Raw genomic sequence first — 14,600 nt, forward strand, 5'->3', positions numbered from 1 at the left:
ACCATAAAGAAGGCTAAAACACCGAAGAATTGATGCTTTTGAATTGTGCTGGAGAAGACTTCAGAGTCTTGGAAAACAAGGAGATCAAACCCGTCAATCCTAAAGGAAATCAACCCTGAATATTCATTGAAAGGACTGATGCTAAAGCTGAAGCTCCAATACTGGCCGCCTGGTGTGAAGAGCGGACTCATTGGAAAAGACCCTGATGCTGGGAAAGACTGAAGGCAAGAGGAGAAGGGGGCGACTGTGATGAGATGGTTGGATGGCATCACTGATTCAATGGAGTTTGAGCAAACTTGGAGATAGTCAAGGAGTTCCTCACGCAAAATCAACTATCACAACACAGCACGAGCCCTAGTACTGGCTGCAACTCACCCGGTCCCGGCCCTCGGCCATCACTCCAATGGCTTTTAGGGTGCCCGACGTTCACAGCCATCCGGGAGCATGCCTTCCCCGAGGCCACCAACGGTTGCGGGACACGCAACCCCCACCCTCCCAACGCTCCCCTCGCCTAGTCTCGTGGCAGATGTGCAACTGCGCATGCGTGGCGCTGACGCCTGGCGCGTGCGTGGCGCTGACGTCCAGCGCTTGCTCTACGCCATGCGCATGCACCTTCGAGAGATCCCGAGCCCGCCGACTTGCTGAGTCAGATGTGCTGGCGTCAGTGTGTCAGGCAGAGGCGAGGCGGTCAGGCCCGGCTGTGTGAGGCCCGCCTTGGGCCCACCCTGGGGACTGAGGCCTCGAGGGTCCCACACCCTAGGGCCCGTGGAAGGCGTTGGAATCCAAGCGAGAAGCAGGGATTTCTTTTTCCCGCCGCCGGAGACCGCGTATTCGGTCTGGACACAGGTGAAACTTTTTCCCCGGTTGTTTCCCAACTTGTGGCTTACAGAAAGCTTTTTTGTATGAATGTCCTTAATGGTGTGGTGCTTTACATTTGCAAGACGCACGACCCACAAGGGAAGCTGCATGTGTTACGTATCTTCTCTAGGTAGTTTCCCCGGAAGGCCCAGCCCTCTGTAGGCCTCTTGTCTGTCACAGCTTCAGCTCACAACTTTTATTTTTTCTGCTGGTTTATCTGTGCTGGTGGCTTAGTTGTTCAGTCGTGTCCGAACCGACCCTTGCGACCCCGTGGACTGTGGCCTGCAGGGCTCCTCTTTCCATGGGATTTATCTGTGCTAGGCTTGGTTTATGGTATTTCTTGAAAGGTTTTGGGGTTTCGTCTCACGTTTAAGAGAATTCTTCCCCCTCTGCCCAATTCTCTTGTATTTTGTCGCACTGTTTTAAAGTTCTTTTCTGTGTCACCACTCCGTGTGGGAAGTATTTTAGTATCAGCAGTAAGGCAGGTGTCAAATTTTGGTATCGGTTTTTCCAGATGGAAATTCACTTACGCCAGCCCCGTGTTTTGTTTTGTTTTTAACCTATTTTTGGCTGCGCTGGATCTTTGTTGCGGCTCATGGCCTCTTGGTTGCTGTGCGCAAGCTTTCTTAGTTGTGAGAGTGGGGACTACTCTGTATGGCAGCGGTGCACCGGCCTCTCATGGTGGTGGCTTCTCTTGTGCGGAATGGGTGCTGGGGCTTCGGTAGTTGCCCGCTGGTGGGCTCACTAGTCGTGGCACACTGGGCTCAGTTGCCCCAAGGCATGCACAATCTTAGTTCCTGGACCAGGATTCGAACCGGTATGCCCTGCATTGTCAGGCAGATTCTTGATTCTTAAATTGCTTAAATTACGGAAGTCCCAGTCTCATTTATTAATTACCCCTTATTTATATTTCACTCTATTTGGTTTTCAGCTTGTTGGTCTTGAGGTGATGCTTACATGTATTAGTGGAGACATACTGTTACCTGCCGGACAGGTAATTCTGATGGGAAGGGTGACGTTCTAGGTGAAACGAACATTGGGGGCATCATCAGCATATAAATGGATCAATCTTCCTTGCTGTTTTTCTTATTAAAATATTTTCCCAAACTATTCTTAGAATTTCTTCTCACATGAAATTTAAAATCATGATAGTCCAGTTTTCTCCCGTTCCTGCACACCCCCAACCAAGTTCCATTGGGATTTAAATTTAAATTGTGCTAAATTTAGATGTAAGTTGAGGGGAGGGTTGATATTTTTACGATTTTAAATTTCCCTAGATGATATGAAATGGTTTTTCATTTGTTTGAATCCTTTACATGTTCTAATAAGATTTTACTATTTCTTCATACGGGTTCTGTAACTTTCTCATTTTATTCCTATATAATCACCATTGTGAATGCAATTTTCTTCCCCATTTCTATTCCTGGTTATTAATATGTAAAAAGCAGATTGTTTAATATAATTTATTTTCTATCTTATAAACTCTGGTAATTTTAAAAATAAACCTGTATTTTATAAATCAAATGTGCAGATTTGCCAGTGTGCCGTTTTAATTGCTGAACCTCTAAAACAGTGTTGAATAACTAATTATTCAAATCTTCTTGTTGATGAGGATGGAGATTCATATATTGGAGTTGAGCAGAATATTGTCTTTTGGTGACTGGTCTTTAAAAGTGTGGAGTTTCTGTTTTTGTTAAAAACCTTGGGATGAAGTTTTTAAACTGGGCTGAAACCGGGGTTGCCGGTCTTGTCTGAGCTGAGCACCAGGGGGCGCCAGTTACACAGGCTGAAATGGGGGCTGTGCGCCCGCCGTCCCCGGTTGTCAAATGCCTTTTCAGCATCTTGATAAAATCGTCTGGAGTTTTTCACCTTTAATCTACTGTCTTAGCGGTTATTTTTGTTAGGCATTGAACGACTGGGTCGGGAAGATCCCCTGGAGGAGGAAATGGCAATGCCTTCCAGTATTCTTGCCTGGAAAATTCCATGGACAGAGGAGCCTGGCAGGTCACGAAGAACTGGACACGACTGAGCGCACACACACACATACCTACAAAAGAAAGCTGTGTTTATAAAATATTTATAAGATAGGAAGAATATGCAGTGTATGTCCATCACCTAGTTTTAAGAAAACACTCTATTATTTCTTTATAATCCCTGTGTGTTCCTCCTGGGTCCTTTCCTCTTTCCTCCTTGCTCAGCGGTCACTGAGAGGAACTGGCAGGAAGGCTAGGGGCCTCCAAACGGAGGAGACAGGCTGCAGGTGTCAGACATGTTCTATCCCTGACTCAAGCAGCAGGAGGAAACAAACTACACGTGTCAGAGTCTCTCCCTTCTGTATTCAGAATTAAAAGGAGGCTGTTATTGCCATGATGACACCTGGTTCCACGTGCTGCGGCTGCTGCTAAGTCGCTTCAGTCGTGTCCGACTCTGTGCGACCCCATAGACGGCAGCCCACCAGGCTCCCCCGTCCCTGGGATTCTCCAGGCAAGAACACTGGAGTGGGTTGCCATCTCCTTCTCCAATGCATGAAAGTGAAAAGTGAAAGTGAAGTCGCTCAGTCGTGTCCGACCCTCAGCGACCCCATGGATTGCAGCCTTCCAGGCTCCTCCGTCCATGGGATTTTCCAGGCAAGAGTGCTGGAGTGGGGTGAACTTAACTTTTCTCAAACCTTGAGCTAACCAGTGCTGTTTTTCTTATGGGAATGTTTTCCTTAAGCTATGTTAATGAACTGTGTATTTACCGTAAACTCTTTCTTCAGGTCAGTTCCACATAAGACTCAGACCCGATAAAGGCGCAACGAACCAGTATGTTTTACTCATACAATTGCTCTCCTAATCTATGTTAATGAAGCTATGTGTATTTTTAAAATTATTTTTTATTGAAGGATAATTGCTTTACAGAAATTGGCTGTTTTCTCTCAAACCTTAACATGAATCAGCCATAGGTATCTCCCTTCCCTTTTGAACCTCCCTCCCATCTCCCTCCCCATCCCACCCCTCTAGGTTGACACAGAGGCACTGTTTCAGTTTCCTGAGCCATACAGCAAATTCCCATTGACTATTTATTTTACATAAAGTAATGGAAGTTTCCATGTTACTCTTTCCATACATCTCACCCTCTCCTCCCCTCTCCTCATGTCCATAAGTCTGTTCTGTATGTCTGTCTCTCCATTGTTGCCCTGTAAATAAATTCTTCACTACCATTTTTCTAGACTCCGTATATATGTGTTAGAATGCAGTACTTACCTTTCTCTTTCTGACTCACTTCACTCTGTATAATAGGTTCTAGGTTCCACCTCGTTAGAGCCGGCTCAAATGCACTCCTTTTCATGGCTGAGTAATATTCCATTGTGTACGCGTGCCACGACTTCTTTATCCATTCATCTGTCGATGGACATCTAGGTTGCTTCCATGTTCTAGCTGTTGTAAATAGTGTTATATGTATTTGCTTGGAAACCTGCCTTTCTTCAAGATTCATGTCGATTGTTTTACGACCCAGGATGACTACCTTGTGCCACCATTATCTCAAAATGTATGTTGTGGGTGAGGGGCCTGGTGGCACTCTGAGTTTTGAGACATTTCCTTTCTCTAATTAGCAGCCTGCTGATTGGTGTATAACATCCTGCTAAAAGACTAGCAGGGGGCACTCTTTCTGCCCCCTTCTGATGTCTGTGTCAGAAGCTTTCTCTGTCTTTTCAGTTCAGTTCAGTCCAGTCATGTCCGACTCTTTGCAACCCCGTGGACTGCAGCATGCCAGGCCTCCCAGTCCATCACCAACTCCGGGAGCTTACTCAAACTCATGTCCTTTGAGTCAGTGATGCCATCCAGCCATCTCATCCTCTGTCGTCCCCTTCTCCTCTTGCCCTCAATCTTTCCCAGCATCAGGGTCTTTTCCAAGGAGTCCGTTCTACACATCAGATGGCCAAAGTATTGGAGCTTCAGCATCAGTCCTTCCAATGAATATTCAGGACTGATTTCCTTTAGGATGGACTGGTTGGATCTCCTTGCTGTCCAAGGGACTCTCGAGAGTCTTCTCCAACATCACAGTTCAAAAGCATCAATTCTTCAGTGCTCAGCTTTCTTTATAGTCCAGCTCTCACATCCATACATGACTACTGGAAAAACTAAAGCTCTGACGAGATGGATCTTTGTTGGCAAAGTAATGTCTGCTTTTTAATAAGCTGTCTAGGTTGGTTGTAACTTATCTTCCAAGGAGCAAGCGTCTTTTAATTTCATGGCTGCAATCACCATCTGCGGTGATTTTGGAGCCCCCCCAAATAAAATCTCTCACTGTTTCCATTGTTTCCCCATCTATTTGCCATGAAATGATGAGACCGGATGCCATGATCTTCAGTTCAGTTCAGTTCAGTTGTGTCTGACTCTTTGCGACCCCATGAATTGCAGTACACCAGGCCTCCCTATCCATCACCAACTCCCGGAGTTCACTCAAACTCAGGTCCATCAAGTCGGTGATGCCATCCAGCCATCTCATCCTCTGTCGTCCCCTTCTCCTCCTGCCCCCAACCCCTCCCAGCATCAGAGTGTTTTCCAATGAGTCAACTCTTCGCATGAGGTGGCCAAAGTACTAGAGTTTCAGCTTTACCATCATTCCTTCCAAAGAACACCCAGGACTCATGTCCTTTAGAATGGACTGGTTGGATCTCTTTGTTTTCTGAATGTTGAGCTTTAAGCTAACTTTTTCACTCTCTTCTTTCACTCTCATCAAGAAGCTCTTTAGTTCTTCGCTTTCTGCCATAAGGGTGGTGTCATCTGCATATCTGAGGTTATTGATATTTCCCCAGCAATCTTGATTCCAGCTTGTGCTTCATCCAGCCAGGCATTTTTCATGATGTACTGTGTATAAGGAGAGGTGGCAAGAATACACAGAAGACTGTACAGAAAAGATCTTCATGACGCAGATAATCATGATGGTGTGATCACTCACCTAGAGCCAGACATCCTGGAAGGTGAAGTCAAGTGGGCCTTAGGAAGAATCACTACAAACAAAGCTAGTGGAGGTGATGGAATTCCAGTTGAGCTGTTTCAAATCCTGAAAGATGATGCTGTGAAAGTGCTGCACTTAATATGCCAGCAAGTTTGGAAAACTCAGCAGTGGCCACAGGACTGGAAAAGGTCAATTTTCATTCCAATCCCAAAGAAAGGAGGTTCCAAAGAATGCTCAAACTACCGCACAATTGCACTCATCTCACACGCTAGTAAAGTAATGCTCAAAATTCTCCAAGCCAGGCTTCAGCAATACGTGAACCATGAACTCCCTGATGTTCAAGCTGGTTTTAGAAAAGGCAGAGCAGCCAGAGATCAAATTGCCAACATCCGCTGGATCATGGAAAAAGCAAGAGAGTTCCAGAAGAACATCTATTTTTGCTTTAGTGACCATGCCAAAGCCTTTGACTGTGTAGAACACAATAAACTGTGGGAAATTCTGAAAGAGATGGGAATACCAGACCACCTGACCTGCCTCTTGAGAAATCTGTATGCAGGTCAGGAAGCAACAGTTAGAACTGGACATGGAACAACAGACTGGTTCCAAATAGGAAAAGGAGTACATCAAGGCTGTATATTGTCACCCTGCTTATTTAACTTATACGCATAATACATCATGAGAAATGCTGGGCTGGAGGAAGCACAGACTAGAATCAAGATTGCTGGGAGAAATATCAATAACTTCAGAAATGCAGATGACACCACCCTTATGGCAGAAAGTGAAGAGGAGCTAAAGAGCCTCTTGTTGAAAGTGAAAGAGGAGAGTGAAAAAGTTGGCTTAAAGTTCAACATTCAGAAAACTAAGATCATGGCATCTGGTCCCGTCACTTCATGGCAAATAAATGAGGAAACAGTGGAAACGGTGGCTGACTTTATTTTTCTGGGCTCCAAAATCACTGCAGATGGTGATTGCAGCCATGAAATTAAAAGACACTCCTTGAAAGGAAAGTTTTGACCAACCTTGACAGCATATTAAAAAGCAGAGAGATTATTTTGCCAGCAAAAGTCCATCTAGTCAAGGCTATGGTTTTCCAGTAGTCATGTATGGATATGAGAGTTGGACTATAAAGAAAGCTGAGCACTGAAGAATTGACGCTTTTGAACTGTGATGTTGGAGAAGACTCTCGAGAGTCCCTTGGACAGCAAGGAGATCCAACCAGTCCATTCTAAAGGAGATCAGTCCTGGGTGTTCATTGTAAGGACTGATGTTGAAGCTGAAACTCCAATACTTTGGCCACCTGATGCGAAGAGCTGACTCATTTGAAAAGACCCTGATGCTGGCAAAGATTGAGGGCAGGAGGAGAAGGGGACGACAGAGGATAAGATGGTTGGATGGCATCACCGACTCGACGGACATAGGTTTGGGTAAACTCTGGGAGTTGGTGATGGACAGGGAGGCCTGGCACGCTGTGGTTCATGGGGTCGCAAAGAGTTGGACACGACTGAGCAACTGAACTGAACTGCAGGGTGACAATATGCAGCCTTGATATACTCCTTTGCCAATTTGAAACTGGTCTTGTGATTCCATGTCCAGTTCTAACTGTTGCTTATTGACCTGCATACAGATTCTCATGAGGCAGGTCACGTGGTCTGGTATTCCCATCTCTTGAAGAATTTTCCATAGTTTGTTGTGATCCATACAGTCAAAGGCTTTGGCATAGCCAATAAAACAGAAGTAGATATTTTTCTGGAACTCTCTTGCTTTTTCAGTGATCCAATGGATGTTGGCAGTTTGATCTCTCGTTCCTATGCCTTTTCTAAATACAGCTTGACATCTGGAAATTCATAGTTCATGTATTGTTGAAGCCTGGCTTGGAGAATTTTGAGCATTACTTTGCTAGCGTGTAAAATCACTGAAGATGATGATTGCAGCCATGAAATTAAAAGACACTTACTCCTTGGAAGGAAAGTTATGACCAACTTATATAGCATATTGAAAAGCAGAGACATTACTTTGCCAACAAAGGTCCATCTAGTCAAGGCTGTGGTTTTTCCAGTGGTCATGTATGGATGTGAGATTTGGACTGTGAAGAAAGCTGAGTGCTGAAGAATTGATGCTTTTGAACTGTGGTGTTGGAGAAGACTCTTGAGAGTCCCTTGGACTGCAAGGAGATCCAACCAGTCCATTCTAAAGGAGATCAGTCCTGGGTGTCCTTCGGAAGGAATGATGGTAAAGCTGAAACTCCAGTACTTTGGCCACCTCACGCAAAGAGTTGACTCTTTGGAAAAGACTCTGATGCTGGGAGGGATTGGAGGCAGGAGGAGAAGGGGACGACAGAGGATGAGATGGCTGGATGGCATCACCGACTTGATGGACCTGAGTTTGAGTGAACTCTGGGAGTTGGTGATGGACAGGGAGGCCTGACGTGCTGCGATTCATGGGGTCACAAAGAGTCAGACATGACTGAGCAACTGAACTGAACTGAAGATGAGTGCAATTGTGTGGTGGTTTGAACATTTTGGGGGCATTGCCGTTCTTTGGGATTGGGATGAAAACTGAGCTTTTCCAGTCCTGTGGCCACTGCTGAGTTTTCCAGATTTGCTGTCATATTGAGTGCAGCACTTTCACAGCATCATCTTTTAGGATTTGAAATAGCTCAACTGGAATTACATCACCTTCACTAGCTTTTTTTATAGTGATGCCTCCTAAGGTCCACTTGACTTTGCATTCCAGGATGTCTGGCTCTGAGTGATCACACCATTGTGGTTATCTGGGTCATGAAGATCTTTTCTGTATAGTTCTTCTGTGTATTCTTGCCACCTCTTCTTAATATCTGTTGCTTCTGTTAGGTCCATACCATTTCTGACCTTTATTGTACCCATCTTTGCATGAAATGTTCCCTTGGTATTATTGCGGAATCTGGAGTCACAAAACACACCTCAGAGGACACTCAAAACAGTGGAGTACAGTTGATTACGCCAGCGGGTCCAAGGGGAATCAGTTCCCAACAAGGAGCCTGATGTTTTTGAGAGGCCCAGTTTTATACCCCTACTACGTGATTGGTTACACGTTACATGTTTCTCTTTTATGATTGAGTTTTACAGCAAGTAGGTGCTAGGAGAACCAACAACTAAGTTTAAAGGTGGGGGGACAATGATTGTACATCAAGGGGGGATGTTTCCATGGTTAATCTAACAGGGGCACCCTGACCTCAACTGCAGTCTCCATTCGCCAGCTGTAGGGAGGGAAGTCTCCAGGAGACCTGGTTTCCACTAGTAAAGGTTTCCCCACTCCTGGCCGGGTTCAGGCCCAGTTCACATCCTGTCTTTAAGATGGATGAGAGGCTTCCGGATGGAGTCTCTCCTGCTTTCCTCACACTGGCCCCAACAGTATCTCTGGTTTTCTTGAAGAGATCTCTAGTCTTTCCCATTCTATTGTTTTCCTCTATTTCTTTGCATTGATCAAAGAAAGAGGAAGGCTTTCTTATCTCTCCTTGCTATTCTTTGGAACTCTGCGTTCAAATAAATGGGTATATCTTTCCTTTTCTCCTTTGCCTTTAGCTTCTTTTCTGTTCTCAGCTATTTGTAAGGCCTCCTCAGACAACCATTTTGCCTTTTTGCATTTCTTTTTTTGGGGATGGTCTTGATCCCTGCCTCCTGTACAGTGTCATGAACCTCCGTCCATAGTTCTTCAGGCACTCTGTCTCTTTTATACTTTAATAAACTTTATCACACAAAAGTTGTGAGCAGACCAGCCTCGTCACTGGCCCCAGATTGAATTCTGCTCCTCCAGAGGCCAGCAATCCTGGCATCTTTCACAGCTCAGCAACAACCTTTCATAACCGTAGTCCAGAATTCTCTGCTTTTCTTTGCTCTTTTTATACTTCCACCGCATTGGTTTGTATTTCTGAAGACTTATTTTGCCTGTTTTTGGACTTAAATGGATAGTGTTTTATTTACTATTCTGCAGTTTGTTTTCTTTTCCATATTATGTTCCAGAAATTCACCCCTGTTGTTGAGTGTAGCTATAATTTATTAATCTTCGCTACTATATAGTAGTGCTGAATATAGCAATGAAAACAAATTACATCTACCATGAAACGTGAAATGCTAGTCGCTCAGTTGTGTCCCAACTCTTTGCCACCCCGTGGACTGTAGCCCACCAGGCTCCTCTGTCCAGGAAATTGTCCAACCAAGAATACTGGAGTGGGTAGTCATTCCCTTCTCCGGGGGTCTCCCCAACCCAGGGACGGAACCTGAGTGTCCTGCGTTGCAGGCACACCACAGTTTTAAAAATCCATGTCTCTGTGATTGACATCTGGGTGGTTCTAGCTTTCTGCTGTTGCAGTACAGTCGTGGATATTCGTGTTCATGCCTGCTGTTGCTTGGATAATCCTTGGAGTACACCTGCTCCGTCACGGGCCATGCCCAGATCAGCTTTTCTAGGTAACGCTGATTTTTTTCAAGAAGCGATTGTGTCCGTTCACATGCCTGTTGGCACCAAGCGCTTCATTCCTGTGGCTCCTCACCTACCCTTGCCGTTGCTAAACTTGACTTGTTTTTTGCAGTGTGATGGGTGCATAGTGATCTCATTATGGTTTACTTTGCTTTTACCGGATTTCTCCTGTGGTTAAGCATCTTTTCATGTCTGTTGGCCATTTGGATTTCTTCTTCGGTAAACTGTATGCTTAAGACTTTTGGTTATTTTTCTATTCTTTTGTCTTTTTATTGATTTATATTTTTGCATATTCTACATACAGGTTATTTATAAGTTATATGTGTTGCAAAAATCTTCCATTATTTAGCATACTTTCTTTTTCCTTTTTATAGTCTTTTGATGAAAACTCTTTAAAATTTAATATAGACTGATTTATCCATTTTTTCTCTTCTATTGTTTGCATTTCTTGGAGCTTAAGAAATCCTTTCCATCCTGAGGTCATGAAGATGCTGTTTCGTATTTTCTTCTGCAGTGTTTATAGCTTTGTTGTTCACATATTTAATTGATCTGAAGTCGACTTTTGTAATGGTGTGAGGCAGGGCTCCAGTTCTGTCCTTCTTCCTGATTGTCCTTACACTCCTTATTGAAAGTCTTACCTTCTCTGTTAATTGACAGCACAGTCTCTTGTATATGAAATGTTCATGTATGAATCTGTTTCTGGATTTTTATTCAGTTGCATTTGTTTTATCTCTTATGCCGGTATCTCTATGCCAGTGACTTAATTATTATAGTTATACAGTAAGTTTTGACATCTAGTAGAGCTAGTTTTACCGCTTTTTCTGCTTCAAGAGTGGCTTGACTCTTCTCAGTATTTTATAGTTCTATACATTAGAACCATTTTATCAAGCCTCATGAGAAAAGCTTATGGGGGTTTCATTGGAATTGATTGTATGTCATCAGTTTGAGAAAATTGATATCTTTGTAACTCTTTCAAACCAAGAAGATGGTATAACTCCCCACTGATTTAGATCTTTCTTTAGCTCTTTCAAGGAAGCTTTGTAATTTTCCCTTTAAAAGTCTTATATGCCTTTTGTTACTATGTGTGTACCTATGTAGCTGATGATTTTTGATGCTACTGTAAATATATGAAAAACTCGATTTCCTGGTAGTTTGTTGCTAGTGAATGAAAATGCGATTGGTACTTGCATATTGATGATTCTAATTCCTCTTTAGATTCTACGGGTCTTCTAAGATGCGTGGTATGGGAGCGATGACAGCTCCGCCAGTCCTCATCTTGTCTGATGCGCGTTGAATCTTATCTCAAGTGTTCCCTGCCTCTGTGGAGACGACCATTCCGTGTTCTTTCTTTTGTTAATGTGGTTGGTTTTTCACAGGTTAAGCTGGCTTTGCGCTTCTGGGGTGACTGTAGGGTTCTCACGTTGCTCAGTTCAGTCCGGCACTCAGTCACGTCCAGCTCTTCGTGACCCCATACTAGATTTGTTCATACCTTGCTTTGAATTGTACCAGCCTTGTGAGTGGCACTAGCTTATAATTTTCCTTTCTCGTACTGTCCTAGTTGGGCTTTGGTGACCAGATTTTACTTGTCTCAAGAAATGAGTCGGGGAACATGTGTCGGGATAGTTTCTGTAAGGCTGGTTATTCCTTGGTCAGCTAGGTCTGGAGTTTTGTGTGTTTATGTGTAAGGCGGTTTTTTTTTAACTAAATTTTTTTTTAATGGTTATAATGGTATTCAGGTTTTTCTAATTTTTGAGTCAGGTTTTATTTTTCTAGAATTTTATCTCAATTTTCAAAGATACTGTTACAGAATTGTTTGTAACACCCTTAAAATATCTCTCTGTCTTCTTTTCACTCCAAATGTTTTTTTGGGGGTTCATCTGTTATTGTCCTTGTCAGTAAACTTTGTCAGTTTCAGTTTTTCTAAGAATCAACTTCGACTTTCTTGGTCCTTTCTGTTACATTTCTTCTCTCTTTCATCAAGTTGTGATCTTTATTTCCTAATGTGTCCTTTGGATTTATCCTAATGGTCATTTTCCTACTCAGATTGGGTGTTTAGTTCATTGTATTTTAGCCTTTGTTCTTTTATAACCTGAGCTCTTAGGCTGTAAATTTCCCTCTAAATACAGCTTTATCTGTGTCCTTTAAGGTTAGGTGTATAATATTTTATAATTTCTATATTTTAGAAATTTAGAATTATAGAAATTTCCATAATTTCTGTATTTTCTGGTTTTTGTTTTCTTCTTTGACCCATGAGTTATTTTAAAGTATATTTCTTAATGTTCAAACATGGTTCTTTTTTCAAATTATCTTTTTGTTATTTATTTTGAACTGTTTTCATTGTGATCTGAGAATGTGGTCTGTATACCAGTCCTTTGAAATTTGCTGAGGCTTTACAACTGGTCCATGTGTGTGGCTAATATTCACAAATGTTCTGTGTGCATTTCAGAAATCAGTATTCTGCATTTACGTGTAATTCCCTGTATGTGCCCACCATACCAAGTTGCTAACTGTGGTTTTGAACCAGTGCTGACATCTTTTGTCTGAGGCCTCATTACTGGGCGGGACACGTTGAGGCCTTTGTGATTTGTCTGGTTCTCCTCTCGATTGTGTCCGTTTTGCTTTACTTTGGGATATTAGATGCCTGTGAGTTTTGGAACTTGGAATTTCGCTTTTTGCTATTATAAGTGGGTGTTTCATTTTCCGGACGTTGACATCTAGTAATATTTTTCGCCTTAGGGTCTGCCTTGTTGTTACGTTTTAGGTGTTTTGATATCTTTTGTTCTTACCAGAGCATTTAAGTTACTTAAATTTTGTGTAATTATTATGTATTTGTTATTCACTTATTCCCATCTTCATATTTGTGATTATTTAAAAAATTTATTTTAATTGGAGGGTAATGACTTTACAGTATTGTGCTGGTTTTTGCCATCCATCAACATGAATCAGCCACAGCTGTGCTTTTCCCCCCATACTGAATGCCCCCCCCTTCCTCCCCACCTGCCCCTCCAGGCCGACCCCGAGCACTGGCTTTGCCCCGCCTCATGCGTCCCGCTTGGACTGGCCATGTTTCACGTATGGTCGTATAGATGTTCCAGGGCGACTCTCTCAGATCACCCCGCCCTCACCTTCCCCCACTGTGTCCAGAAGTCTGTTCTTTGCGTCCGCGTCTCCTTTGCTGCCATGCATGCAGGATCATTGTTACTGTCTTTCTAAAACTTCCATATATGTGTGTTAATATACAGTATTTGTCCTTCTCTTTCTTCCTTCACTCTGTTGTAATAGGCTCCAGTTTCATCCACCTCGTTAGGACTGCCTCAAGTGCCTTCCTTTTTACAGCTGAGTAATACTCCGTTGTGTATGGACCACGACTTCATTAGCCATCTTCCGACAGACGTCTCGGTTGCTCCCATGTCCTCACTATTGTAAGTGGTGTTGCAGTGAACACTGAGGTACATGTGTCTTTCATTTCTGGTTTCCTCGGGGAGGAAATACAGTGGGTCATATGGCAGTTCTATTTCCAGTTTTTTAAGGAATCTCCACACTGTTCTCCATCGTGGCTGTACCAGTTTGCATTCCCAAGGGTTGCAAGAAGGGTTCCCTTTTCTCCACCCCCTCTCCAGCATTTATTGTTTGTAGACTTTTTGTTGATGGGCATTCTGACCAGCATGAAGTGATACCTCATTGTGGTTTTGATTTGCGTTTCTCTAATAATGAGTGATGTTGTGCATCTTTTCATGTGTTTATTAGCATCTTTTCATGTGTCTTCTGTGTGTCTTCTTTAGAGGAATGTCTGTCCATTCTTTGATGGGGTTGGTTGTTTTTCTGGTGCTGAGCTGCATGAGCTGCTTGTATATTTTGGAGGTATTATTTTCTCCCATTCTGAAGGCTGTCTTTTCACCTTATGGTTTCCTTCATTGTACGACAGCTTTCAAGTTTGATTAGGTCTTATTTGTTTACTTTTGGTTTTGTTTCCGTCATTCTGAGAGGTGGTCATGGAGAATCTTGCTGTGATTCATGTCAGTGTTCTGCCTATGTTTTCCTTTAAGAGTTTTATAGCTTCTGGGGTCTTGTATTTAGGTCTTTAATCCATTTTGAGTTTATTTTTGTATATGGTGTGAACAGTGTTCTAATTTCATTCTTTTGAGTGTAGTTGACCAGTTTTTCCAGCACCACTTGTTGAGGAGACTGTGTTTTCTCCATTGTATATTTTTGCCTCCTTTGTCAAAAATAAGGTGTCCGTAGGTGCGTGGATTTATCTCTAGACTTTCTGTTTTGTTCCACTGATCTATATTTCTGTCTTTGTGCCAGTACCATACTGTCCTGATGACTGTAGCTTTGTAGTA

Source organism: Capra hircus, chromosome 17 (genome assembly GCF_001704415.2).
Source record: "Capra hircus breed San Clemente chromosome 17, ASM170441v1, whole genome shotgun sequence".
NCBI lineage: Eukaryota > Metazoa > Chordata > Mammalia > Artiodactyla > Bovidae > Capra > Capra hircus.